Source organism: Dermacentor andersoni, chromosome 8 (genome assembly GCF_023375885.2).
Source record: "Dermacentor andersoni chromosome 8, qqDerAnde1_hic_scaffold, whole genome shotgun sequence".
Lineage (NCBI taxonomy): Eukaryota > Metazoa > Arthropoda > Arachnida > Ixodida > Ixodidae > Dermacentor > Dermacentor andersoni.
Window position 1 is genome coordinate 67143768 of NC_092821.1, and position 26636 is coordinate 67170403.

At 45.1% G+C, this 26636-nt stretch overlaps 1 protein-coding gene across 9 annotated transcripts in view; it reads left to right on the forward strand.

The window, feature by feature from the left end:
* Positions 1–289: 289 nt before the first annotated feature.
* LOC129380227 (uncharacterized) overlaps positions 290–26636 on the forward strand; it is a 156357-nt gene continuing 130010 nt past the window's right edge. For 4 of the 9 annotated variants that reach the window (XR_011896019.1, XR_011896020.1, XM_072289756.1 and 1 more), the window contains exons 1-4: positions 431–1927; positions 2433–2540; positions 17805–17885; positions 19203–19329. The gene's annotated coding sequence lies outside the window, so the exon portion shown is untranslated. The other 5 variants (XM_072289759.1, XM_072289760.1, XM_072289757.1 and 2 more) reach the window with 5 other exon arrangements.

The following is a 26636-nucleotide window of genomic DNA, read 5'->3' on the forward strand; positions in this document are numbered from 1 at the left end:
TCCTGGAGGCGCCGCCAATAATGCGAAATAATGACACGTTGTTTTCATTAGTAAAAACATGATCGATTAAATATGATTGCGTCGAGCCGCCAACTTGCGATGCTAAGTTCAGCACAACCGCGCCCCGCGACTTCTGCCGGCACGGCGCGCCTAGGGACAAGCGCATACACCGCGCCCTGAGGGACTCCTCCGTAGTACCTAGGCAGAGTCCTATTTTCAAGAATCAAAACTCCCCACATTTCCTCTCTCGCACCCGCTCTCACTCGCGCATGCGCGCAAACGTCCGTCGTCTCCGCAAGTTCCACGCCCCGTTGTACCTACGAGCAGTTTCGCGTAGCTAGCGCAATTCCACTGCCGAATTTCTCAAGTATACCGTGTCGTGTTCGCCATGATGGTTTTGGGAGGAATTTATTGCCGCCGAAGGGTGCGTAGTCCTGTCCATTTGTTGTGGCTGACTAGCTTTGTTTTTAATTTTTATGGCGACTTTGTTTTCGACAACCTCTACACGATTCGCTAGGGTATGAATACTTTGTAGGTTTTCTCGCGTGAGGCGCAGAATTTCGTCTAGGTTGTCTTAATTGCGGTACATTACACTGTTTCTTCCATCTCTGGGAGCGGAGGGCGTTTGCGTTTCGCTGTGCTAACTTTTACATTTGCTTGTCTAGTTGATGATTTTTGCTAACACAGTGACACTGATGTTACAAGGCTTTGATCGGTCACTTGGCACCAAAAGTTGACTGCCCGAACCTAAAAAATGCAGAGGCGTGTAGTCCGCTCCTCTCTAAAATAGCGTTAAATAGCCGCTCCTATTGCCTTTTTCGAGCAGATTATTATAAATCACATTGCTTATAGAGTTCGTAATTTACATAACAGTTTCATTGTATACGTTGTAAAACTTGTTCCTGCACTCTTTAGAAACTTGAAACCACCGTATGTTCGACGACAGAACGATTACCACTCATTTTAACTCTTAAAAAATGTCCGTGAATGCGTCGTGAGTTCAAAAAGTGAATTACGCACACAGCTTCACTGCGTACGTATCTTAAGCACCACCATTATGCTAACGCCGTACTACGCAGAAAAGCTAGCTTTACAGTTTGAAAAGAGTTCCGTGACACGATTTTTTTAAGGCCTGTAGAGCAGCACGTGTATTAAAGCACTTAAATCGCTTTTGCAAGCTTTCTACTGAACTAGACATCCAACGACAATAAAAACAAGATATGCTCACCTTTCCTTGAAACAGAATCGACCAACCTATTGCACATATGGGGCGGAGGACTTACTCGTGAACATACATTTACTATACTTTTACCAGATCATATGCCTTTCGCTACGGCACCCATCAGTAAATCCTAATGTCATCTACGACATTAGGCTATTTGTAATCAACGCAAAAAAGCTAGATTTTCCTATGTCTCTTTTAAAACAATTTTTTCAGTCTCTTACGGAGGCTAGGAAAGGGAAATTTATGCTGTCGATCTATAGGATTGCAGTTGCCACTTACGCGCGTTGTTTACATTTTTTGCACCGCTCCTCCTCTTCTAGTTTCACTATTCAAACGCAAAGCATTCGCAAATATCTGTTTTATATTGTATATTTGTGAATTTAATCATTTACCGCCAATACAAGCGCATTGTGCCTGTCGAAATGGCAACACGAGCGCTGAACAGATCACAGAAGCAGACGACAGCGAACAGGTTATAGCGAGCGCCACTCTGCTCGTACGTTCTGTCCCTAGCGGCAAAAGGGCGTACTGGAGCAGGCGTGCTGGAACAGGGAGATCTGTGCAGGTCTGGAGATCAGTAGGTCGTGGAACCATGGCGCGACCCACTACCCGTACTCTAGTACACGATGTCATGCTGTGTTTACGCATGTGGTGAGCGGGCACAAACTTCCCTGCTGCTGTCGCTCACGGCCACCTCCAAAGGTAAACGAGTGCACGAATCAGCTCAATACCTACGTCCGTTGCTTTCTTTGTTCATGTTGTAGCGGCACACTTGTACACACAAAGAAGAAAAGGAGCGGGTGAAGAGGACTTTGTTTTTGCTGTAGCGGCCTCGCTCCATCCAGTGCTTTAGTGCCGAGCCTTCTATATAGACGTCTCCCGCATTGTAACAATATGTCATGCGCGCAACTTTGCATCAATGGTCGACATTGTCATAACACAAATACGGTATATTACACAGGTAATCTGTCTGCCTTAATTTTGTCTGCTGTGTTTACGACATCTATTACGAGCTACCCGGACGAACGCTACACATTCGGGAGTTTACAGCTAAAAGAACAATTTTCCTTGTTGCGCGAGGAGCACATCTTCATTTTTTTTTTCACTTTGCGACAGTTACGCGGTGAAGTGCTCAAGGCACATATCCCTGGATGGTTGTACGGTCATTTGTCTAATTTGTTTTACTGTGCTACTGCTGTCGTTACAGCTTCTGCTCATCTTAGTTGTGCCCGTCAAAATATAGCCCATCTCTGCACCGTTGACAACAATTAGCTGCAAGTGCTGATTGCTGCTGGTTGGCTCAGTCCAGAATCAGGTATGTACATCCATTTGCGCAAGGAGTTCTGATGCTTCTAATACTTGAGCTGCTCCAGTAAAGGAAGATTGAATGAAATGTCGTTTGAGTGATACGTGACTCCCTATCACTGTTGTGCTATACAGGAGGCAAGGCATCTTCAGATCTAGGCCAGTAAGGCCGACCAGTTATCTGTTGGAAGTTCCCGCAAAGCATTAAATGCGAATATAAAATTGTCTAGGCCAGAACTCTTATAGTACTGTAGTGCCCTTGGTGCCTGATGTCATCACAAAAGAAACAGTAGAAGAATCCAGAAAATTTGTGTAGAGCTGTCCCGGGACAATAAATCATAAGATATAATTATGTTGCGAACTGTGACTGAACGTCCACAGCTGTGAGTAATTTCCTTGTGGGAATACTGTTGCTTTTCAGCATATATTGTGTCGGGTGCACTATCACTTGCCAGTTGCATCCTCAGTGTCTGACTCATGGTCATAAGACTGTGTCTATCTGTACAATGCAGTTGCTGCGCCACAAGCGATGTGAGTGAGTGGTGGAGAAAGTGTTAGAATAGATTAGGTCTCCTACATAGGAAATGCCAGTCGCCTGAAACAATCGCTTAAGTTGTTTCAGCATCAGAAATAGCTCTGCAAGCCTGCAGGTATGCTTATATGTCTCGGTGTTTGTCTGAGTTGTGATCGGCAACTGTTGGTATATTGCTCTTACGGTGGTATATTATTTAAACTTTGCCACTTGCTCTGGGCTTTATGTGTAGCAGTGTGATGTACCCTGCATTTCATTATGACATGGACGTGTGGCCGCAATGAAATCTTTTGAAGGGAATTTCTTTGGCTCTTTCGACCATTTTCGTTCTGAGTTGGAGGTCTGTAATTGTTGGTGGTCGGACTCTGCTAGGAAAACATTCGTTCGCTTTTCCTTGTTCTCTCATTTGCTTGTTCTTTTGTTTGTTCACCCTTTCATTCCTTTAGGCTATTCGCTTACATTGACAGTTATCATCTATGATCCATTTTCTTCACACAAGTTCATGCTCTAATTTGCCAGCAATCTTACTAACAAGGGTTTAGGGCTTGCACTCTTGCTTGCTAACATTGCACACCTTTGATAAAGTTTGGTCACACCTCCATTACTACAGAAACCCATTTCTTGAATTGTACGTCCCTGTTCATGACTTACAAGAGGGTTGAGCGTTGTCATTCCCTCTCATGGCCAGATGTGTTAAACATAAATATAATTATGGGGCTGTATGTGTCAACACTACAATCAGATCATGAAGCATGCCATAGTGGCAGACTACGGATTTTGACACCTTTGTGTTCTTTAATGGGTCGCTGAAACAGTTCAGGACCCGCTGTGGTTGCTTAGTGGCTATGGTGTTGGGCTGCTGCACATGGAGGTCATGGGATTGAATCCTGGCTACATCTTGATGGGATCGAAATTCGAGAATTCCCATGTTTTAGGTGCATGTTGAAGAACCCCAGGTGTTCTCCCACTACAGTGTGCCTTGTAATCAAATGGCAGTGTTGACTTGTAAAAACACAGTTTAATTTTTTTTGAATGGTTCAAACAGGTTTGTAGACACATAGGGTACAGTAAACGTTCATACCACAATTTGTGTGAAGCATCTCATATTAAGAGAGCTACAGACAATTACGAGTTACCCTCCTCCATAGCCATACATTTTCTCCTAAACTCATTTGCCGAGTGATCAGGCTTTAGCTTCACCTTCACTGGCTTTGCCTCATGATGGGACGTCGTATTGTCTACTTCTGGTTGTCTTGGAGCCAGTGTGCGAAGCCTCTACAACCTCTCTACCAGCTGCCTGGCAGTTGGTTCCAAACGCGAGCTATCGAAGCAGTGTACGTTGTGAGCATTCTGTAGCAGCACCAAGTGTGTCCGATATTCCGGTAACCACGGGTGAGCTGGATGCTTTGATGGGTGGGTGGAGGCCTAAAGCCCCTCCCCATACTACAATTGCTGTAATGGAGTTTTAGCCTAGATGTATCTGAGCGACCTGATCGGTCTACATGGTCCAAGCACCTGGTGGTGCAGAGCTTAACCAGCGAAACGAAGAGCTAATGTTGCTGTAACCAAGCCTAAAAAATTTTAAACATTTAGAAAAAATGTTCATGGCTAAGTTCCTATCAAAAATTTACACCGGCAGGAAAATACAATGCACTTGGTTACTGCTATATTAGTTCTGTAGTTGAGCACTCTGCTACCAAGGGGCTGCACCATGCAGGGCGTTCACATTTGTGCTTCCACTCGTCCAATAAAACGCCCAGGCCCAGTCCGCTTGTGCTTGGGTTTACTTGAAATGTCGCACATACGAGACACTGTTGTGGTATAGGGTAATCCTTCAGTGTGACGTGATGGCCGCAAATGCACAGATGCTGGTGCCGATGGTGCTGGTGCAGCCACTTCGCTCACATGTTTGCCTTGCCGAGGAGCATGATATTGCAGCTTGACATGTTGTCAATCGCTACGTTTGCAGCCCACAATGCAAGGGCAAACTGTATTGCTCGCGCAAATACAGATTCAGAGCAACACCGACCGTGCAGCTCACGTCATGATGGAGCGTGTTGTAACACAAGCAGACAACATTTATTGTATGCCGGAAGTGCTTAAGTGTGGCGATAAATTGTCCTTGTGCATTCTCTTTCTGGTACTTTCTTTTTCGTAGAAACAAAATAACTTACATTTCAACTATTACAAACCACATTTGTTCACCGTAAAGTTGGGAAAAGTATCGATAATGCGCCCTGAGCAGTGAATCGGACAGCTCGCCCTAGTGGCACCATGTGGTCACCTCAAGTCACTTGATCAGGGGAGGCTGAAAACTCAAGAGGAGTGGCGTGCTGCGATTGGTAGTGAAGTACAATCACGCTCAGAATGAGCTACAACACATAAGCGCATGGCAAAGTGTCGTGTGTTGTACATATATAAAACCTTATAGTAAATTACACACTTTTTGTCACCCAATTATCACAAGTGCCAACTCTAACAACTCGGCACATTTCTACAAAATCGTGAAAATTGTTTCAGGGTTACTTTAACGTGCACTTATATCTAAATGCAGAAGCGTTTTTGCATTTCACTCTGGTCGAAATGCAGCTGCTGCAGTCGGGATTGAACCTGCGACCTTGACCGTAGCCGCAAAGCTACCGCCACGAGCACAGAAGGGCTGACTTCACATGCTGCTGCTTCTGTTTTGTCGCCTAGACCCTATGGTGACGTAATGAAGCTTGGCGTGTACGCACCCCGCACCATTTGTCCACTTGGCAAATATGCGTGGTGTTTATATTTCCGAAATAGCAGAAATTTAAAGTATTGTACCTTTAGTTTGCGAGCAAGGGCTGTCGTTTTTGCTTTTCTTTTGTCACTTTTTCCCTCTCCCGCCTTCCTCTCCCCCCTCTGTATGGAAACTGGGAGTGAAGAGGGGCAAGGCTGTTATTCACTCGTTTCCCAACTGCATAGGTTCTACCCATCCTCTGCATTCTGTGTATCTCCCCTCGGGACTAGCGCGTTAATAGAAGAGTAAAAACTGCTGCAGTTTCTGCAATGATTTTGGGGGGGGGCGGGGGCTCACGGATAACTACAGCTGTCAGGAGGCTTATCTGGTGATGACCCAGAGGGTGTTGTGCAAATGCGGCACAATGTAAAAGTTGAAACGAGCCTCTTGCATCACCTTTCCTCTCTACGTCGCTCCTGCCATGTACATGCACACTTTCAGCCACTGCTCGAAGTGGCTTGTAAGGCAGTAGCAGCAGTAAAAAATTCGAAGGAGCATGCAATGAAAGCTTAGCTTTAAGAATCCATATATAACGACATGTTATTATTATAGCACGTTAGATGCAACCACCATCAGTTATGTCTTCTGGATGGTGTTTTCAGACTGTGCTTGACATTTGCATTGCTAAGTTCCCTTTAAACGAACAGTGTTAAGACAGGGTGGAAAGGTTGCCTTGTTAGACTTCGAATGTGCCACCAGTTCCGCGCAGTGCATCTCGCAAAGCCACGGAGAGCATCGCAGCTTGGCGCAGGAGGCGCCAGCTGCATCACTCGCAATGGCACTTCATATGGATCTGGAGAGAGAACGAGAGAGTGAAAGAAAAAGGGCTAAAAGTGAAAGTGAAGCTGTGCCTTGGCACCCCCCTTTCTTGCAATTTCTCTCTCTCTCTTTGAGCGCGGAAACGATGTGGAAAATTTGCCGTAGAAGCAGCCCAAAGCAGCAGACAGCCCAGTTTGTAAAAGGTAGTGCTGACAGAGCACAACACCGTGTTGCTTGAGACGAAGCTTCAAATTTGGAAGACTGGAAGAAGTATGAGCTCGCATTCAATGATATTGTTACAAGGGAAAATGCACACGAGAAGCTATATGCAAGTATATTTACAAAATGAATTTGCTGCACTTCACCAAAAGGCAACAGCCCGAGCTAGCCTTTAATCATCGTCTTGACACCGCTGGCCTCTTTTGCATTGTTACTACCCTACTACCACCACAGTACTATCATAGTACTACCATAGCACTACCCTCGTCAGTAAAAGTGCCAACCCGGCGCAACTAAAGGCTTGGCTCAGAAGCAATGTAGTAGGCCTTAAGCCTACTGACATGCACAACATCACTGGATGACCTAGTAGAAGGTGACGTTGAGGTGATGGGAGCAATTTCGTAGATCACTGGTGTCACCTGGTGGAGCATGTGGCAGGACCTTGTCTAAATCGGGAAAGGAGCTTCTCTGAAAGTCGAGCATGACGAGAGGGTGACCACAGGAACATGTGCACACCAAGGAAAAACTGTGTGTTACGGTGGCAGGCATTGTACAGTTGCTGCTGAGTGGCTTGCAATGCCGTCAGTCGAGCACGGGCAAGTTGGCAAGCTTGGTTGGCCAAGGCGATGGCACTGCGCATACTCGCCTGTCGAGGAGGTTCAGAAAGAAATGCCGTATCCAGGGGCAAGGTTGGTTTGCGACCGTACAATAAATAGAGAAATTGTGGCAGCGTCATTCCGAGAAGATTTATAGGCAAATGTAATGTAAGAAAGGGCAACGTCCCAGGCATAGCAGTCCTTGAAAATGTACATGGACAGCATATCTGTTAGGGTACAGTTCAACCACTCTGTCAGGCTGTTGGTTTGAGGATGGTGTGAGGTGGTCAGCTTGTGTTGTGTGGAGCAGGAACACACAATGTCGGTGATAACTTTCGACATAAAGTTATGACCACTATCAGTAAAAATCTGTTGCAGGCGCTATGGAGTAAGATAATGTTATGCAAGAAAAAGTGCAATGTCAGTGGCCCAACTGGTCAGGAGAGCCCATGTGATTCGTGCCACCCTTATCAGGTGACGTAATCAGTTTGAACGGCTACCCATTTGTTTCTAGTGGATGACGCAGTAAAAGGGCTGAGGAGCTCTAATCCAGCATGGAAGAATTGTTCTGCAGGGACGGTGATCAGCAAGTAGCGCCTGAGGCTCTTTCTGGTGCTGGCAGAAATCGCAGGCAGCAACGTGTTATCGGATGGAGCGAGTGAGACCGGACCAATAAAAGCGGCGGCGGATGGGGTTGTACCTGAGAGATACCCCAAGGTGTCCTGCAGTAGATTCATCATAGAACTCAATGAGCAGAGTGTGTTGTAGAAGTTTGCGCATGACAAGAAGATAATCAGACCAGCCATGGGAGAAGTTCCTTCGTTAGAGAATGCCAACCTGGAGGACATATCGGCCAAGAGAGGCATTGTTAGGTGAAGAGTGCAGATGCTCAATGAGTGCTCGGAGTGATAGGTCTCGGTACTGCTCATCGGCGTTGTTAGGGAAGGCAGACACAGAGAAAATGCCATTGGCGGTGCTACAGACAGTGTCGTCAGGCTCGTTGACCGGGTAACGAGACAGGCAATCAGTGTTCTTGTGGAGACAGCCAGATTTCTAAAATACAGAATACGAATGTCTTTGTCAGCGTCACGCCCAGTGAGGAAGTTGACCTGTAGGGTCTTTCTGTGAGCACAACCAGCAATGTCCGTGCTGGTGTGTGATGACTGAAAAGGGTCGGCCATATAATTATAGGCGTAGCTTTGCAACTGCCCAAACTAATGCCAGATACTCAAGCTCAATGATGGAATGGTTATGCTTGAAGGTTGGGAGGTGTCTGCTGGCATAAGTGGTAATATGGTCGTTGCTGTGCTGGCGTTGTGCCAGTACTGCACTGATTCCGTGGCTGCTGGCATCGGTATGGACTTAGCTAGGTGCAGAAGGATCACGCCTTTCCCTGTGAGTTCTCGACAATGACCCTGTTATCAATCGGTGGTCTCTTTGTGACGCTCAGGAGAGGGTGACATTGTTATCTTGAAATGAGCTGTCATTTCTGGGTGCTCAAAAAGCTGAAGATCTGGAGCGTGACTGCCTGTTCTATGACTCAGGCAACGCTGATTGAGCTTCCTTGAGTGAATGATGAGACGTGATCAGCGCCCATAATAGCCACATGTCTGCCGGTGAAGCATCTTTTTTCTTAGGGATTGTCAGGCACAACACGCCTGCCACCAGACGGCGCATCAGGACGTTGAGTTGTTCGATGCAGCTCGGCTGGCTTGATGCTTGCATTCCTCAAAGCCATCGGGATGCAGGTTCCGAGAACTAAGATCTTCTGGCCAAAGGCATTTTAATAGGTGGGCTCTGACTTGACTGTATAGATGCAAGATGACAAGCTCCAAGGAGCGACCTTTGTCAGCCCTGCACAATGCCGCAAGCGCCACATGCAGGCCACTCATCGCCAAACTGTACAAATTGAAATAATCTGACAACCCCCTATCTGAAGAGAAACCCTGAAACACAAGGTTCACATTAATCTGGACAAGCACCAGGACTCTTTCAACAATGTCTCCGTGCAAATAGACACAAACAGTTTATGTAATGAAGCTAAGTAATCATGAATTAGAGCTTCCACAGATCAGGAAGGCGAAGGGAGAACTGGCCTTGATTAATTGATATCTGTAACACTTAGCACAAGATAGCTACATGATCATGACATAATGCCAAGTTGCGAAATAAACAAAATGGAAAACCATCTACAAGCCTTATCACTTTCCTAAATTGGCTCAGAAGGCCTGATTTATTCCGCCTTTCTTCTAGTTCACTTTTAAATTGTGCTACTGTAAAGCTACGCTCTACCCGAGCAGGAGGCCATATTTATTTTATTTATTTATTTACATGTACCTTACAGGCCTTCGAGAAGGTATAGTGTAAGGGGGGAAGTACAGTAACATATTAGTATGGAATCGGGAAAGAAATAAACATCAGCATAATGAAAGGAGTACGCACAAAACATGGAAAATTAATACATTATCAAATACAATATGTTACATTATCAAATACAATATGTAGAGCAATAACAAGAAATGGTAAACAACAACATAATAGCATTATAACATTGTAAACATTTTAGCATGTTATACAGTAGTAAGTATTGTGAAAAACTTGGGAGCACTGAAATTCTTTAACATTGTAAAAAAAATGCAAGAAAATTACAAAAGACATGACGTGTTTAGACAGTTGAAACGGCATATTGATCGGTTAGCAGATTGCGAAATGCAGTGTGTTTTGATTGGCATGCAATGGTATCTGGTAGTGCGTTCCATAAACGGACCGCACGGGGCAAAGCTGAAAAATTAAAAGCGTGTGTGTTGCCATAAATTCGGGTGTAGCTGAACTGATTATTCAGTCGTTGTGACGTCAAGGATGCTTTTTTCAGGTTTGATAAGGTGAGCCCAACTGTGTGAACAAATCTATGAAATAATAACAGAAGGGAAATATCATGGCGAGTAGTTAGTGGTTGCAACGAAAGATCGATTTTTATTTGGGTTACACTTGACTGGTTACTATAATTTTTAGAAACGAAGCGGCTCGCTCTATTCTGGATGCTCTCCAGGAGTTCGATAAGGTAATTTTGATGAGGAGACCATATACAAGAGGCTTACTCAATTTGTGGCCGTACAATAGTTACGTAAGCTAGTTTTCGTAGTGGTAAAGGCGCACTTCTTAAGTTGCGGCGCAGAAATCCTAATGATCTGGAGGCGTTAGCTGAAAGGGAGGTGATGAAAGATTGTGTGTAAGGAGCACTCCTAAGTACTTATATTCTGTGGTGTGGTCAACTATGTTATAATCCAGATGATAAGAAAAGTGAGAGAAAACAGTTTTTCGAGAAAAGGAAACTACTTTGCACTTCGACACGTTTAGGGACCTGAGCCACGTAGCACACTAATCACTGATATGTGCAAGATCATTTTGGAGTGCCGTGTGGTCAGAGGGACAGTTAATTGAACGGTATACAATGCAGTCAGCAAATAATCGTACAGAAGATGATATATTGTTAGGTAAGTCGTTAATGTAAATTAAAAAGAGAAGAGGCCCAAGTACACTGCCTTGAGGTACACCAGAGGTGACGTCAGAGAGGCCACAGGAAGAGTTAGCAACAGTGAACTGTTTGCGATTAGTAAGAAAATTACGAATCCATGATAGGGTTAGTGAGTCGAGTTTAATTGCTGAGAGCCTTGATATCAGGCGACTATGGGCTACACAATCGAATGCTTTCGAGAAATCCAAAAACATGCAGTTTGTTTATTACTGTTCATATCAAAGTGTAAGTCTGATGTGAATTCTAGTAGTTGGGTTTTGCAATTCGGGTAAAAAAAGTTATTACATTCAAGATGAGAATATATATGGGATGTGATAATGTGTTCCAACATTTTGCAGCAAATGCATGTTAGTAGTAACATGCTAATGTTAGTAGTAATGTGACATACCTTTGCATAATACAATGCAGCGTGATTAGAATAAATCGCCAATCCTGACCAATAATAAAAAAACTTCCAACAAATCATGCAAACTATGGAAAGCAAGTTACAATCAAAATTGCACTGTGGCCTTTTATCTTCACTGATGCTTTTTCATGGAAGTAATCAAACTGAATAAAGTCTGCCATACCATGAGCAGTAAAGCAGAAGTAAAGAAAGCCATGGGAGCTATGCAAAGGCGGAAGGCAGCTGGGGAGGATCAGGCAACAACAGATTTGTTGAAGGATGGTGGGCAGATGGTATACGCAATGTATACGCAATGCCTCATGACCTCTAGCATACGGGAATCTTGGAAGAATGCTAACATAATCCTAATCCATAAGAAAGGGGACGCCAAGGACTTGAAAAATTATAGACCGATCAGCTTACTGTCAGTTGCCCACAAACTATTTACTAAGGTAATCGCAAATAGAATCAGGAATGACTTAGACTTCCGTCAAGCAAAGGACCAGGCAGGATTCCGTAAAGGCTACTCAACAATACACCATATTCACACTATCAATCAGGTGATAGAGAAATGTGCGGAATATAACCAACCCTTATATATAGCTTTCATTGATTACGAGAAAGCGTTTGATTCTGTCGAAACCTCAGTAGTCATGGAGGCATTACGGAATCAGGGTGTAGACGAGCCGTATGTAAAATACTGAAAGATATCTATAGCGGCTCCACAGCCACTGTAGTCCTCCATAAAAAAGCAACAGAATCCCACTAAAGAAAGGCGTCAGGCAGGGAGATCTCTCTCCAATGCTATTCACAGCGTGTTTACAGGAGGTATTCAGAGACCTGGATTGGGAAGAATTGGGGATAAAAGTTAATGGAGAATACCTTAGTAACTTGCGATTCGCTGATGATATTGCCTTGCTTAGTAACTCAGGGGACCGATTACAATGCATGCTCACTGACCTGGAGAGGCAAAGCAGAAGAGTGGGTCTAAAAATTAATCTGCAGAAAACTAAAGTAATGTTTAACAGTCTCGGAAGAGAACAGCAGTTTACAATAGGTAGCGAGGCACTGGAAGTGGTAAGGGAATACATCTACTTAGGGCAGGTAGTGACCGCGGATCCGGATCATGAAACTGAAATAATCAGAAGAATAAGAATGGGCTGGAGTGCGTTTGGCAGGCATTCTCAGATCATGAACAGCAGGTTGCCATTATCCCTCAAGAGAAAAGTGTATAATAGCTGTGTCTTACCAGTACTCACCTGCGGGGCAGAAACCTGGAGGCTTACGAAAAGGGTTCTACTTAAATTGAGGACGACGCAACGAACTATGGAAAGAAGAATGATGGGCGTAACGTTTAAGGATAAAAAAAGAGCAGATTGGGTGAGGGAACAAACGCGAGTTAATGACATCTTAGTTGAAATCAAGAAAAAGAAATGGGCATGGGCAGGACATGTAATGAGGAGGGAAGATAACCGATGGTCATTAAGGGTTACGGACTGGATTTCAAGGGAAGGGAAGTGTAGCAGGGGGCGGCAGAAAGTTAGGTGGGCGGATGAGATTAAGAAGTTTGCAGGGACGTCATGGCCACAATTAGTACATGACCGGGGTTGTTGGAGGAGTATGGGAGAGGCCTTTGCCCTGCAGTGGGCGTAACCAGGCTGCTGCTGCTGCTGCTGATGATGATGATACCATGAGCACAAACAAAACAATGTCCTCTTTTTGACAAAAGCTCCTAAAACTTTTAAAATTTAATATCGTCGAAGAAATTAAAGTTAATGAATGCAATCTGCAAAATGTGCCTCCAAAAAACACTCCTGCATGTTATGACTCGTTATGAACTCCCGTAAAACCATAACTGATCCACTTGCGCAGCTTGGATGTGACCTTCCAAACGGTATGAATGAAAAGAAAGGGGGTTATCTGACGGGCCTGGTTCTTATTAATTATATCATGAGAAGCCAACAAACAGAGACACTAAGGAAAACATAGGTTAAATTACTTGTACTTATTAATTGAAATAAAGAAATTATAAATAAATGGCAATGAAAGTGGATGAAAAAACAACTTGCCACAGGTGCGGTATGATCCCACGTCTTTGCTTTATGCATGCGATTCTCTAAACAATTGAGCTACTGCAGCATGGTTTCCCCATCCACTTTCTTGCGTATTTATGTGTTACTACGAGAACTAACCTTGGGAGTGTTAGCCAGCGTCACCACTCTCGAGCCTTGTCGGCGGATGTTCCAAACTTTATGCAACACTAACCCTGTTTGCATTACTATTCTAAATGTGTTGTGACATAAACTTTCCGTTTGTGATTGGGGATGTAACGTGAGCCGAAAATGCTAACAACCTAGCAATATTTTGTGCTATTCCTTACGCTTCTTAAGCATTGATGGTGCAACCAAGCTAAATACAGCATGAATCAAAAGAACAAAACAATTTGCAACATGTCTGTCTGATTTCATATTTCAGACGAGCTCGAGGGGGTCGTGCATATCGCGGCTTTTGTAAAGCGCTGTCTTGGAAGAAGGCAAAAGCCTCTAATTTGCCTGACGCACCTCGTAGCTACAACTTTAGGACACCAGCCTCCAAGTACTGAGAGAAGATTACGTTCACAGACCCACACACTCACTGTTCCCTTAGGTGCTAGGCAGCTGCCTTTCTTTGCCCCCGTGAGTGACCTAGTAGTGACTCTAGTAGCAGCCTACAGGACGCTTCGCTTTGTTCCTCTGCTTACTAAAAGACATCTGCAGTGCGGCTAGGTGACGGTTACTACGCCTGAATCTTCATGAAGCTCTCCTTCTTGCGATGTGCATCATGCTGATCTCCGCAAATGCCTAAGCTTGGGATTTATCGTCCTTCGCCTTTTTCAGTCTCCGGCTGGATCCTGACTGTCGTGCATCTGTGTGTGTTGCCTTGTCGCTTCACATGTTTGGTTCCATACTCCTTACCCCGTCTGCTCTGACGTATGCAAACAGCCATAGGCAACTTTTCCTAGCAGGTTGGCCGAACTTGCCGCCTCCGTACGCACTTGGCCTAATGGGCCCTCCGTTTCTTGCGCGGAAAAACCGCCGCTTTCTACTGCCTTCCCCTCGCTTCCGGCTACCAGCAAGTTTGACTCATCACTGCGCTCAACTATCTCAGGAATCATTCCATGGTCCTCTGACTGTTGCGCAATAGGGAATACGCCTATCAGTCTCTGAGTTTCCTTCCATGTTTTTGCCCTGAAAGATTCCATATTGGAGAAGGGTTTTCCTCGTTCCGTCAGCGTTTGCTCCGACCTATTCGATTATCAATAGGTTACTTGCAGGGGCGTAGCCAGGGGGGGGGCTTATGGGGCTTGAGCCCCCCCCGAAACTTTTCGTGCTGTCATGCGCCGCCGTCAAAAACAACTCTCGGCGCCGGAAATCATACTCGATTTTGTCTAGAACGTCCTGAATTCACGCTCGAAAAGACATTTTAGCGCGAACATTGCGAAATCGGGCTGGATTTCGCGGAAACGCTGATGCATGGGGAGTCACATATCGTAACGCAAGGAGCCCCACCGAGCACAAAATTTCAAGGGCGTTTTGGTGGCTAGCGGGCTCGTCTCGGCATCTCGTGGAGGCCGCGGAATCTACGGAGCACTTGGATTTCAATTCTGAAACTTTGTGGGTATAAAGTTCCAATAACATTTTGATGCGAAAGGTGCATTGACATTTCCAAAGTCGTGCTTTAGATGTTCGATTCCGGAACTTTGTGGGTTTAATGCTGTTGTAAACATTTGACGCCAAAGGTGCATCGACCTTTCTAAAGTCGTACATCGGGATACAAGTTGACAACGCACGCAGCGAGGTCCGATGAGACAAAGCGTTGTGGTGGTTCATTTGTGCCATCAGGTCACAGAAAAGAATATGAATTTTTTTTCACCTGCGCCAAAGCATCCATGTCAAGACATTAAAGCCACCATTGTAACTAAGTTCTTATTGATTTTTCTACCTAAACTTTTATTCGCGAGGATACATTAGGCCTCTTTCTCATCTTTTTTTTTTTTTTTTTTTTTTTTTGTTCTCGCAACCTGCGGGCTGCCGATCCAGCCAGAGCGCATGCGTTTTTCTCGTGCTGCATCGACAACCGCGCGGCGCACTTGGATGCGCGTTCGTTTTTCTCTTGACATAAAAATTGTAACAGCGCAAACACATGCAACCACAAAGTAGCAAAGACGAGACACAAGCGCTTGTGTCACAGCGCTTGTGTCTCGTCTTTGCTACTTAGTGGTTGCATGTGTTTGCGCTGTTACAATTTTTATGCCAAGTATGCACCAACTCGTCCAGAAAGAAGTTTTAATTAAGTACGTTTTTCTCTGGCCGACTGCAATTTCACCTGGCAGAGTTTTGGACGCTTTCTGGCTAGCAGACGAGAAAAAGAAACAATGCATAGTCGCTCGCCGCCAGCACTGCGGGGACTCGACGGATTGCAACGCGTTCGCTTGTGTGCGCAAGGGAGAAAAGCGGGGAGGAAGCGCGCCGCCTTCTGCCGCACGCGATACATTTTGGGAGTGGAGGGAGGGGGGGGGGGGGTGCTGTGATCTGTGAATCTGTGGTTGCGCAACCTGTTTATTTGCCTTGTTTGACGCATTATATTTAGTGACTTTTTCTTAGGTACGTAGATTTATTGGAGACTTATACGCATATTTAAACATCTTGTTGCGAGGTTTTCTGTATATGCGCAGTGAACTTTGTTTCCATTGCCAATTTTTGCCCTGTATCACGCTGTGTCTTCACATTTGTATATTCCGTTGTATCTTCGAATTTCTAATGTACGAAGGCGAGTCAAATGAAAGTGAGACAAGCCGCCCCGTGCAATAATGGCTCGGTTCATTATTTTCGAGGCATGCGCGTAGCACATACGCATCTCATTTACAAGTGACATGCAGAGGTGAGGTTAAATGTTCTTTAATGTTCTCATACACTGGGTTGAACAGGGTTACGTGACATAATGGACACTCCAAAAGTTGAACAGCTTAGTGTCGTGAGGCTTTTGACAAATGAAGATGTTTCCCAAAAAGAAATTATTCGCCATATGGCTGCCGTATGCGTTGAACATTGCGTTTCATTGGCCACTGTGAAGCATTGTAGCAAACTGTTCAAAGAAGGACATGAAAGTTACAAAGACTATCCATGGCCGGGCCAAAGCCACAGTGCAATCATCCTCAACACAATTGAAAAGGCCGTGGTTGCTCAGTGGCTATGGTGTTGGGCTGCTGAGCACGGAGGTCGCGGGATCGTATCCTGGTCACGGCGGCTGCATTTCGGTGGAGGCGAAATGCGAAAACACCCGTGTACTTAGAGTTAAGTGCACGTCAAAGAACCCCAGATGAGGGTGACGACATTTTGTCTGCAATTGTGACCGGGGATGACTCATGGTGCCGCTACTACTAGCCTGAAACACTACGGCAAAGCTTACAGTGGAAGCATTTGAATTCACCCCTCCCAAGGAATACAAAGGCCGTCATTTCTGCCGGAAAAGTGTTGACTTCTTTTTAGATCGTTAGGGGCCATTATTGATCGAATTTTCTAAACCTGGAGAGACTCTAAATCATTTCAGATATTGTGAAAGGCCGGATCGGCTGCGTGTCGCAATCAAGAACAAATGACGTGGAAAATTGAGCATTGGAAACATCTTGCTTCACAACATTGCCCGTTCCCACGTCGCTGATGTGGTTAGTACGAAACTGGCAATGTTCAAGTGGGAAACGTTGCAACATTCCTCATGCATCCCAGACCTGTTGCCTTGCGTCTTCCACATTTGGTAAAATTTGAAAAAACTGCTCAAGGGAACCAGATTCGTGTCGGAAGATGAGGTGTAGTCATTTACAGATTTTTGAGGCAGCAATCCAAGGAGTTTTATGAGACGGGAATTACGCGACTCGTTAGTAGGACAAGTGTCTAAATACTCATGGTGACTACTTTTCAATAAAGTACCCCGTTTATCATATATTCGCACTGGCTCACTTTCATTTGACTCGCCCTCGTATATTTTGCAGAACTCCTGCTTTTTTACATGTGCTCGCAATACACGAGCGGTGACAGCTGCTCCTGCGCAATACATTTTAACAAACGACAGCGTCATTGAGATTTTCCCCTGGTCGTTGCATATGTACGAAAATGTAAACAAGGTTGTTGAATGACATATATATATATATATATATATATATATATATATATATATATATATATATATATATATATATATATCCCTCGACTAATTCTATAAGGAGGAGGCCGAGCTGCAAAGTGAGCCCCCACGAACGAAATTTCTGGCTACGCCACTGGTTACTTGCTCTGGCAGGCTGGCCAATATTGCCGCCTCCATACACACCTGGCTGTTCAGTGAAAGCTGTCCCATATATGGTTGCATGTTCTTGTCGGAGTCCTGAGCTATGACAAATACCACCCGTTTCTCACAGCTCCTGGCTATGTGGTCTTTTCTTCTGCAGTTGTAATACACAAATCTCTTCCGCGCCTCCAACGTGTGTACACCATCAGCAGGGGCATCTTCGTTTCTTGTGCTACATTAGGTGCGTCACCCTCTTTCTCTTTATGTGTGCTGGAGCAATTTGAAGTCTCCGGTTTAAAATGCCTACAGAAATACTTGTTACCCTTTGGCTTCCGGGAGCCATATCCTGCTTTGTCGCTTGTTTCTGATTGTCACGACTTACTTCGGAAGCTTCGGAGCGTGCGGTAATGCTTGGCGAGTTCTGCTGCTCTCTCTTATTGCCCTTCGAAGTCGGTTTGAAATGCTAGACAGAAGTGTCTAAAGAAATCCTCCTTAGCCCTATCGTAGTCTCGCACTTTGTCCTCAGACAAGCAGTTCATGAAACAGCGATACTGAACAAGATTAGTGCTGGTAATCTCTTGGTCCACAAGTCCCGGCTGACACCCTCGTTGTCTGTAAAACTTCATTTGGGCCTAGTTGGTGCATAATTCTGAACTTAGGCTTACAGCGCAAACACCCAAGACGGACCACAACAGGAATATATGACACTCTTTCAAAACCGGCAAGGAAATTAACTATATCCTTCTCTACCATGGAAGTGTAGAGCTGGAATCGCGCTATTTGCCATCTAAGAATCTGACTTTTCTGCTCAAGCTCTTGCATTCCAAGAACATGCCATTGTGCTACCTCTTGCACACACCTCTGGTGTGTTTCTGCTTCATCTTTGCATCATTTTGCCTCTTCATGCTTGCGCCTTTCGGCCTCTTCATGCTCGCGCTTTTCTGCTTCATGCTTGCGCCTTTCTGCCTCTTCATGCTGACGCCTCACACGCCTCTTCTTCTTGACATTCGCACCTCTCTTGCCTCTCTCCTGCTTCATGCTTGCACCTCTTGCACTCCTCTGTCATTTGCTTTCTTTCAACAATGGTTTCCCATGCCTCTTCACCTTCCTGGACCGTCACATCTTCTGCATTCGTGACGTCGAGAACTGCTTCTTGTGTTGTTGCGTAGCTGACAAAAATGCCCAACTCTTCGCAAATTAGAAGGAGGTCCTGCGCTATGAATTTCTCCATGGCGAATTTGTCGGCCCTCAAAATGCACCCTTCCATAAAACTGAAATTTGCTATTTAAGAAAGGTGAATTCCCAAAACAGTGCCTACCAGAAAACACAAACATACTCTCCTAGCAACTGCTTACTTGTACTAGTGAGAGTTTTGGTGACATGAAGAGCAAACATCAGGCCATAGCTAGCCCATCCTTATCACTATTAGGAGACTGCAGAATTTCTTGTTCTTCATGCTCTCTGTTTCACAAAATAATTTTCCTGGCCTCACCAGCCTCCTCCTAACTCCTCTCCTCATTCTGCAAAAGCTCTAATTGCGACCTTTTGGCTTTCGCAGGGCCAACCGAAATGTTCATCTGCTCATGACTTTCAAGGAGTTCTTGGACGCAACTTCTCCATGCTCACAAAGCACCCTGTGTTTCTTCCCCACTAGCAATCAGCCCACGAGACACTATATTCTTGGTGTATGTAATAAAATAACTAACACCAAACACTGTTATGGATTGCCTGCGCTATGAGTCTGGCGAAAAGAGAAGCAAACACGTAGCACTCACCACACCAATGTAGTCAATGCTGATCAATCTCATAAGCTGCCTGCCTGTATTGTAAAGTCGGTTCCATGTATGGTGCCGTGCCAGGTGCCGAGAGAAAGAAGGGTTGCGAGCGACAGTTACGAGAAGAAAAGGTTTTATATTCAGAAGTACATGGTTGAGTTTTATACACACAGCTCTTAACTTTCAGAGCAAACTGCATGCTAGAGTCTTTGCATGTCCGAGCTTCTTTTTTCTCACATCCATCCCGATCCACTTTTTATGCTGTTTATTTCCCTCTTTCCCTCGTCAAGGGATTTCACAGGATAATCACTAACGCCTTACCATTCACCACCTCCTTCTCCCAATGTTGCACAATACGAGGCGGCTTCCACATGGCAAACTGAACTGGCCATTGACACCTTTCCCGGTAGTTCTCGACAATGACCCTCTCATCAATCAGTGACCTCTTCGTGATGGTCAGGAGAGGGTGACATTGTTATCTTGAAGCGAGCTGTCATTTCTGGGTGCTCGAAAGCCAAAGATCTGGAACATGACTACCTGTCCGTAAGACTCATGTGATGCTGATTGAGCTTCCTTGAGTGAACAATGAGGTGGGATCAGCACCTGTGATTGCCGCATGTCTGCAGGTGAATCATCCTTTGTTCTGAGCTATCGTCAGGCATAACAGCAGCAAGTTGGTGATCGTAAGGGTTGCCGAACAAGTTCTGCAGCTTTTGTTTAAGTGTATCAACTGGTGAGCTCATCTGCGTGTGTCCTAAGCCATACTTGAGCTGTGCAACCCACTTAGGTAAAATACTACGTTGGCAAGCATGACAGTTGAGTCGCACTGGTTATTGGTGCTGACACGTTGGTACAGGCTGATCCAGTCGTCGACGTCTTCCCCATCGTTCTCCAAGAATATGCCAGGATCATGTGGAGTAGAGAGTGCGATGTGGCTCGTCGGAGTAGCAGCAGGTGTCAGAGCCGGTTGAGTCGAGCTGTCATCTCCGGGAGCCATGACGGAAGGCTCGATATACCATCCACTGCGAGCCCCATGACGAGGACAGGGCATGTCTACCTCCACCAAATATGTTACATTGGAAGTCACAGAAAAGAAGCTACATACAAGTTTATTTACATAATGAATACGCTGCACTTTGCCAAAAGACAACAGCCCATACTACTAGCCTCTAAGTATTGTCGTCATCTTCACACTGCTGGCCTCTTCTTTATTGTAACTACTGGTCCGTAACAATATTGATGATTCTGAAAACTGGGAGTTCTGTCATCATGAAGGTTGTATCCAGTGGCCATGCAGGGACCCTTTTTCACCATTAACTGCTGTTTCAAAAAGGCGGGCTTTATGCACTAGAGAAAAACTGGCATGGTAGTGATGGCATCATGGTGGAAGCTGCTAACATAACCGAGCCCAGGGAGCACGTCATTGTTTCTAGACTCTATGTTGCTTTCTAGGCTCTCTGTATTTAAAAAAAAAATATCTGATAAATGGTAATGCAAGCCCATCTGTTTCATGAATAAACAGTGCATGTTTACCTGCAGAAAATATGTTTGGTCACTTTATTGTCACTCTGAAAAAGTTGAGATAACTTTTCTGCGAAATTTGTTAGTCTGAAGATTTTAAATCTACAGTAAAAATATTCAACACTGAGGGTTCACATTTGGGGGAAAAATACTCTCGATGGTTTAAGAGGAAGATAATTAGTGGTGCATCGATTCTTTTGAGATGATTGGCAACTTTAATGTCATTAGCAGTCCAATGATTGGTGCATGATAGTTGATTGTATGTTAAGTAATATGAAAAGTGCTCACACCTGTGACCCAATTTAGCGTCAACGTGGTTCAATAAAGAGCAGCACGTACAGAGTGCGGCTGCGAAGCACCTGAACAAGGCCTAGGTGAGTGCCGAATTGGAACATATCTATGTCGGTGTATCTACTATTTTATTCTTATAAGTATTTATGCAAACCCATCTGTATGTGTACTGATGAATAAACAATGCATGTTTATCTACAGAAAATATTATTTGCCACTTTATCGTCACTCTAAAGAAGTTGTAACTTTTTTGCAAGATAGGTCAGTCTGAAGATGTTAAACCTGCAATAAATAAGAACTTAACCCGGAGGGGTCGCACTTGGAGAAAAAAAATAGGCCTTAATTGGGTTAAGATGAAGCAAATTGGTGGTGCATTCATTCTTTTGAGATGATTGGTGACCTTAATGTCATTAGCAATCTTATGATTGGCGCACAATTGTTGGTTATGGTAGCGGTAGGGGTAGTGTTGGTAGTGGTGTCAAAGAGTTTCATTCAATACTGGCACATGCACGATGACCCAACTTGGCACCAAAGTGAAGAGCAGCATGTACAGTCGACAACAGATTGAAATGGACCACGGCTTAGGCGGCTGGAGCAGCTGCATGGCCGCACCATGGCGCTGCTATCGCACGCTCACTAGAGAGTACCCCGAGTGACGTCAAACTTCATCTCCGCACCCTTGTTTTCGCGCTGGTGCTTGTCATGCTTAATAAATTTCAAGTGCGGCGTTCGGCCTTTCTGCTACTGACGGTCGGGACGAAGGGACGCGTGAATGCCAGTAGTTTCGCCAGCAGTAGAATGCCAGTAGATTCGCGAGTAGTTCAGCACATTGCGCTGTCGTGCAGTAGTGGATGGCCGCAAGTCATCAAAGCGCCGCAGTGTGAGGGAAGCAGAACCTGATGTTTTTTTTTCCTTTTCTTCTTTTTTTTTTTCGGCAATTTTCAGTTGCGGACACAATGAAATGAAGCATAATTCGGTTCAAGAACGCAGACCAGTGCCAACTAGTGAAGAGGGCAGCTGGTGTTGAGACGTCTGCTCTCGCAGTTTCTCCGAACCTTTAGCATCACCTTAGCACTCTTTATTCATAGAGAACAGTGCGAGATGATGCCGCTGTAACTGCAATGTCTGATGCGCTGCTGGAATAGGTTGTCGGGGGTGCGATTGTTCTCCGTGCCCAGCTTGCGCTGCAGCTTACGGTTGGCACCTTAAAGGGACCCTCACCAGGCCCCATAGCAAATTTTTGTTATATGCTGGAAGTTGTTACGTGTCCTCTAGGGAGCATTCTGCCGCAGAAAATTTTCAAATCGGCTCAATAATAGCAGAGATAGAAATATTTCAGTGCCACAAACCCATGATTTCTGCAGGCGGGCTTTACTGCCAAGCAAGACAGTCTCTCTACTCGCCCTGTCTAGCCTCCACAAGCAAAATTCCTTCCCTGCATTCTCCCATACCGGACCTCGAGGATCCCGTGACGCATACATTTTTCTCACTTTTGTTTTCACTGCTATGCACTTCCTTGACAACATCGCGCGCGAGCTATTCTCTCGCTCGTGCAACGCACAAATATTCCACGCTATGTGCAGGGAAACCGTACTAGTGGCATAATTCAGTGCTATGCTAATACTGAGGCAGAACAAACGGATCGCAGGGAATGATCACGCACTGGAACACAGTAAAACATGGCACAGTTTCGGTACCTGCGCACGTGACCGCACGGCCGTGGGAACAAGCAGACGAAGCAAAAGTACATTTCTCTTGCTTCAGTGCGAAGTAAAGCAAAAAACACACAAACATTCCGTTTGTGTGTTTTATTATTTCTCTAAACTTCAATTCATCAATTCAAGCAACAGAACACACAAATAACAGATGGTGCCTTCAATAATTCTCAGTCACCCGTCGCCACGAGCTCCGTCACACTGCAGACACGACTACGTAGGTGCAGGGACAGGACTATATCATCCTCCGGATTGGAGCGCGGCGGCTGCGAGAAGGAAAAACAGCGGCACATGGCAATGAAATACTTTGCAGACACGATTGTTATCACATACTGTATGCTCTGCGCTTGTCAGCTCAAAATGGCCAGACCTGGTGAGGGGCCCTTTAAGCAAGAAAATTTATCTCACCGATTTTTCCAACAAAGTTAAAAGTAGCCTGCATCTATCATCTGCTTACAGCGAAAAAAGTTTCCAGTTCATCCTGACTCGGAAAATGTCCAGCGACCCGATCGAGGCAATGTTTGGCTTTCTGCGCCGCATTGCCGGGTACAATGACATGCTGTACATGAAGAGTGCAGCATGTGTCCTGGAAAAAATGCTAAAGACCAGAATCATGGCAGCTTCATGTGAAAGCAATGTTAAGAGCTTGACCACGTTCTTATTGCAGCATCTTCTTATTCAACAGGAATTACATGTGCGACAAGCACCTTTGATGAGGTCCTGAACATGGCAGCGCAGGGGTTAAAAAACTGCCCTTTAGCCCGACCATTTGTCTCCACCCCTCAGATCGCCAGCGTGGCCATGATTGGCAGATACATTGTGCGTGCGGCGAGTGAGCACATCCCTGTGCAGGCCGTATAGCGTTCCTACGGCGAGCAAGAAGCAGCACTCCTAAGCACGGGCCCATCGCTCATCGAGACTGTGGTGGCCTGTTTTATCGATCTTGGGAACTGCTGAATCTGCTCATACGTCTTTGGAAATTAGTGGAATGTGTGCTTCCTCATTGGAGGCCCGTCGCGAAGCCCTTGAACTTTACGCACAGAGGATTGTGCAGGAGCCCATGGGCCTACCAGTGATGAGCTGTGGAAACACCGACACTGACCACCGCAAAGAGCTGTTGCTGCTTCTAAGTTCCAGGAAGTTTATCAGGCTGCTTTTTAAAAATTTTGCTCAAGGAGTGGCTGACAGAAATGCTGCTGCCAAACTGCTTGAAAGGAAACCCCCTGTCGGGAAATGTTCTCAAGTTATAGTAGAAATTTCTGCAAGGAAATGATTGTCGAGATTTTGTCGTGCATCCCTGAAGCATAATTTGTGAGTAATGGAAACAAAGCCTGCTGACTGCTGAAATACCTCTTCTCTACCTTTGCCTCCTTTCCCTACTTTCCTCTTTCCTCCACAGTTGGCATATCGATGAAGTGCACTACTTCAAACAGCTGAAGCAAGGTGCTTTGATCATGTATTGCAGCAAAGGTGAAGTGGACGAGTCGATGAACAGCGCCGAGCTGGATGCCTGCGGGATGTAGTCATTCGACAGCGGTGTGGAGACTTTTGATGAATCGTGGTCGTCATTGTCGAAGAGTAATAAGCAGGGATGCTTGAGGAGACAGCTGCTTGAGCATCATGTCAGCATTCCTCTCATGACTGACTTCATTGTGGCTAAAGACGAGCATGTCATCCATGAGCTTGATGACTCCTGTTAGTCCGATCAAGATTTCGGACTTTCACTTTCCGCAGTATTTTGGTGTCGATGTTATGCCGATCGAATGGGAGTCTTGTGAAGCGCAAAATGCCTAGTTGGCAACATGAATGTCATCGGCTCTAGGCAGGGCGGGGAGAGAGGGATTTTGGTGGGAGCCTGAATATGCATTGTCTTCAAACAACTGTTGCCTCACCTCGCTGTTAACACGCCCTTTTCTTTCCCTGCGCCAGTACATACTTCAGTGTGTTCCATTTACATAACGAAATTTCTTCGTTCTTGAATCAAATGTCTTGTTTGGTTCTTCATGTTTTTTGTGTTAATTCATAGCAGTGCTTTAACACAAAATAACGTAACAGTACTGAGAGCGTGTTCGACGGATCGAAGCTGCCTGTTGACTTCGTGTCCCATTCATGTTCAGTCAGAAAGAAAGGTATTTAATGTGTAAGATTCAACAAATATACTTGCTAAGGTGTGCCTCACAGTCTTCTCGACAATGGTGAACTTAAGGAGCCTGCCAGCCCTGAGCTGCGACCACCGTGGTTGCGGCAGCCATTACTTCAGACCGGCTCAGCAATGCTAAAGCTGATCGAAAAAAAAAAGGAATTGGCAGGAATTTTGAGCATGCCTTTCTTCACCATTCATTTTTTTAACACTAAATAATCCTGACAAAATTTTAACTTTTTGAAAAGCTCCCAAAATAATGTAATGCTCAAAACTTCAAAACTCATTGCACGACATTGTCGAAAGATGGCCGAATGCTTATAAAAATGCTAGAAACGAGTTGCATCAATGGAAACCATAAATGTTCTGTTATGTCCTAATACTCACAAAAATTAAACTAAGCATGTCATACCATTCACATTAGAATATTTCTAATAGCTTCAAAGAAACATTTTGTGACGGAGCAGGCGTGTGCCCTACGTCGTGCGTCCAGTGCATGTTACAAGCATACAAGCAACCGCCTGCACAACGTGTAGCCAGATGCACCGCTGCACCGACACAATGTTGCCAACAGCATCACTCCGGCTCCAGCAGTACAGTTGCGAGCACGACTACGGGGCGATCTGCTCGCATTTTGTGTTGGCAAACCTCTAATGGCAAAACAAGCGACGTCCAAGGCAATATTTTGTTTAGAGGAGGCATTGGTCAGTGCTACACAGATACCGAGGCTGACACAAGTGGATCACGGAGCATGACCACATGCTGGAACAGGCTAGAAAATTATATAGTTTCATTGTGTTTACTTGCAACTGAACGATGTGGGAATAAGCAGACAAAACAGAAATACAGTCGAACCTACTTATAACAATATTGATTCAAGTGCCACAAAAAATCCGTTGTTATAACCGGGTTCCACGAAAAAAAAATGGGGAATGGCGTAGCGGTTCCGAGAAAAATATAATGGCGCGAAGGTAAGTTCTCCTCCATGCGTACAGACCTACCGCTAAATGGGTAATGTTCTTAAAGAATGCTGTTGCATTGAAAATGAACTTTGGACCAACAATGTAATATGTAGGGCAGGTAACCGACGGCCTATTAGGGTTACTGAATTGTTATCAATCGAACTGACATGCAATCCTGGGCAGCAGACAGGTAATGTGAGGACATAGAAAATTTACAAGCACGGGATGGTATTGTCACGTAGTAGGGACGGTGAGGAAAGCAGCAATACTAAAAATGAGGAAACTAGCGTTTTATTGGGTCAACTTGTGCCCTCAAAAAACACGTTATACTCGGAGAACAGCGACAGTGGCAAACACAGTCCGCGATCGGTGAAAATCTGAGCAGCGGGTGAAGCACGTCGGCTTTTATGGATCAGTCGTCGAATGTTCCAGAGTAGCCGCTGGGACCCGCTTGCCTTGCATAAAGTTCTACACCATTTGTGTCGTGCATACATGCACTCAGCTTACGCAAGATTCCGCGACAACAGACAGCAGATAGAAGCATCGATAACATTTTGAAAACTTCCGATACATGTAGACGCGTCCTGC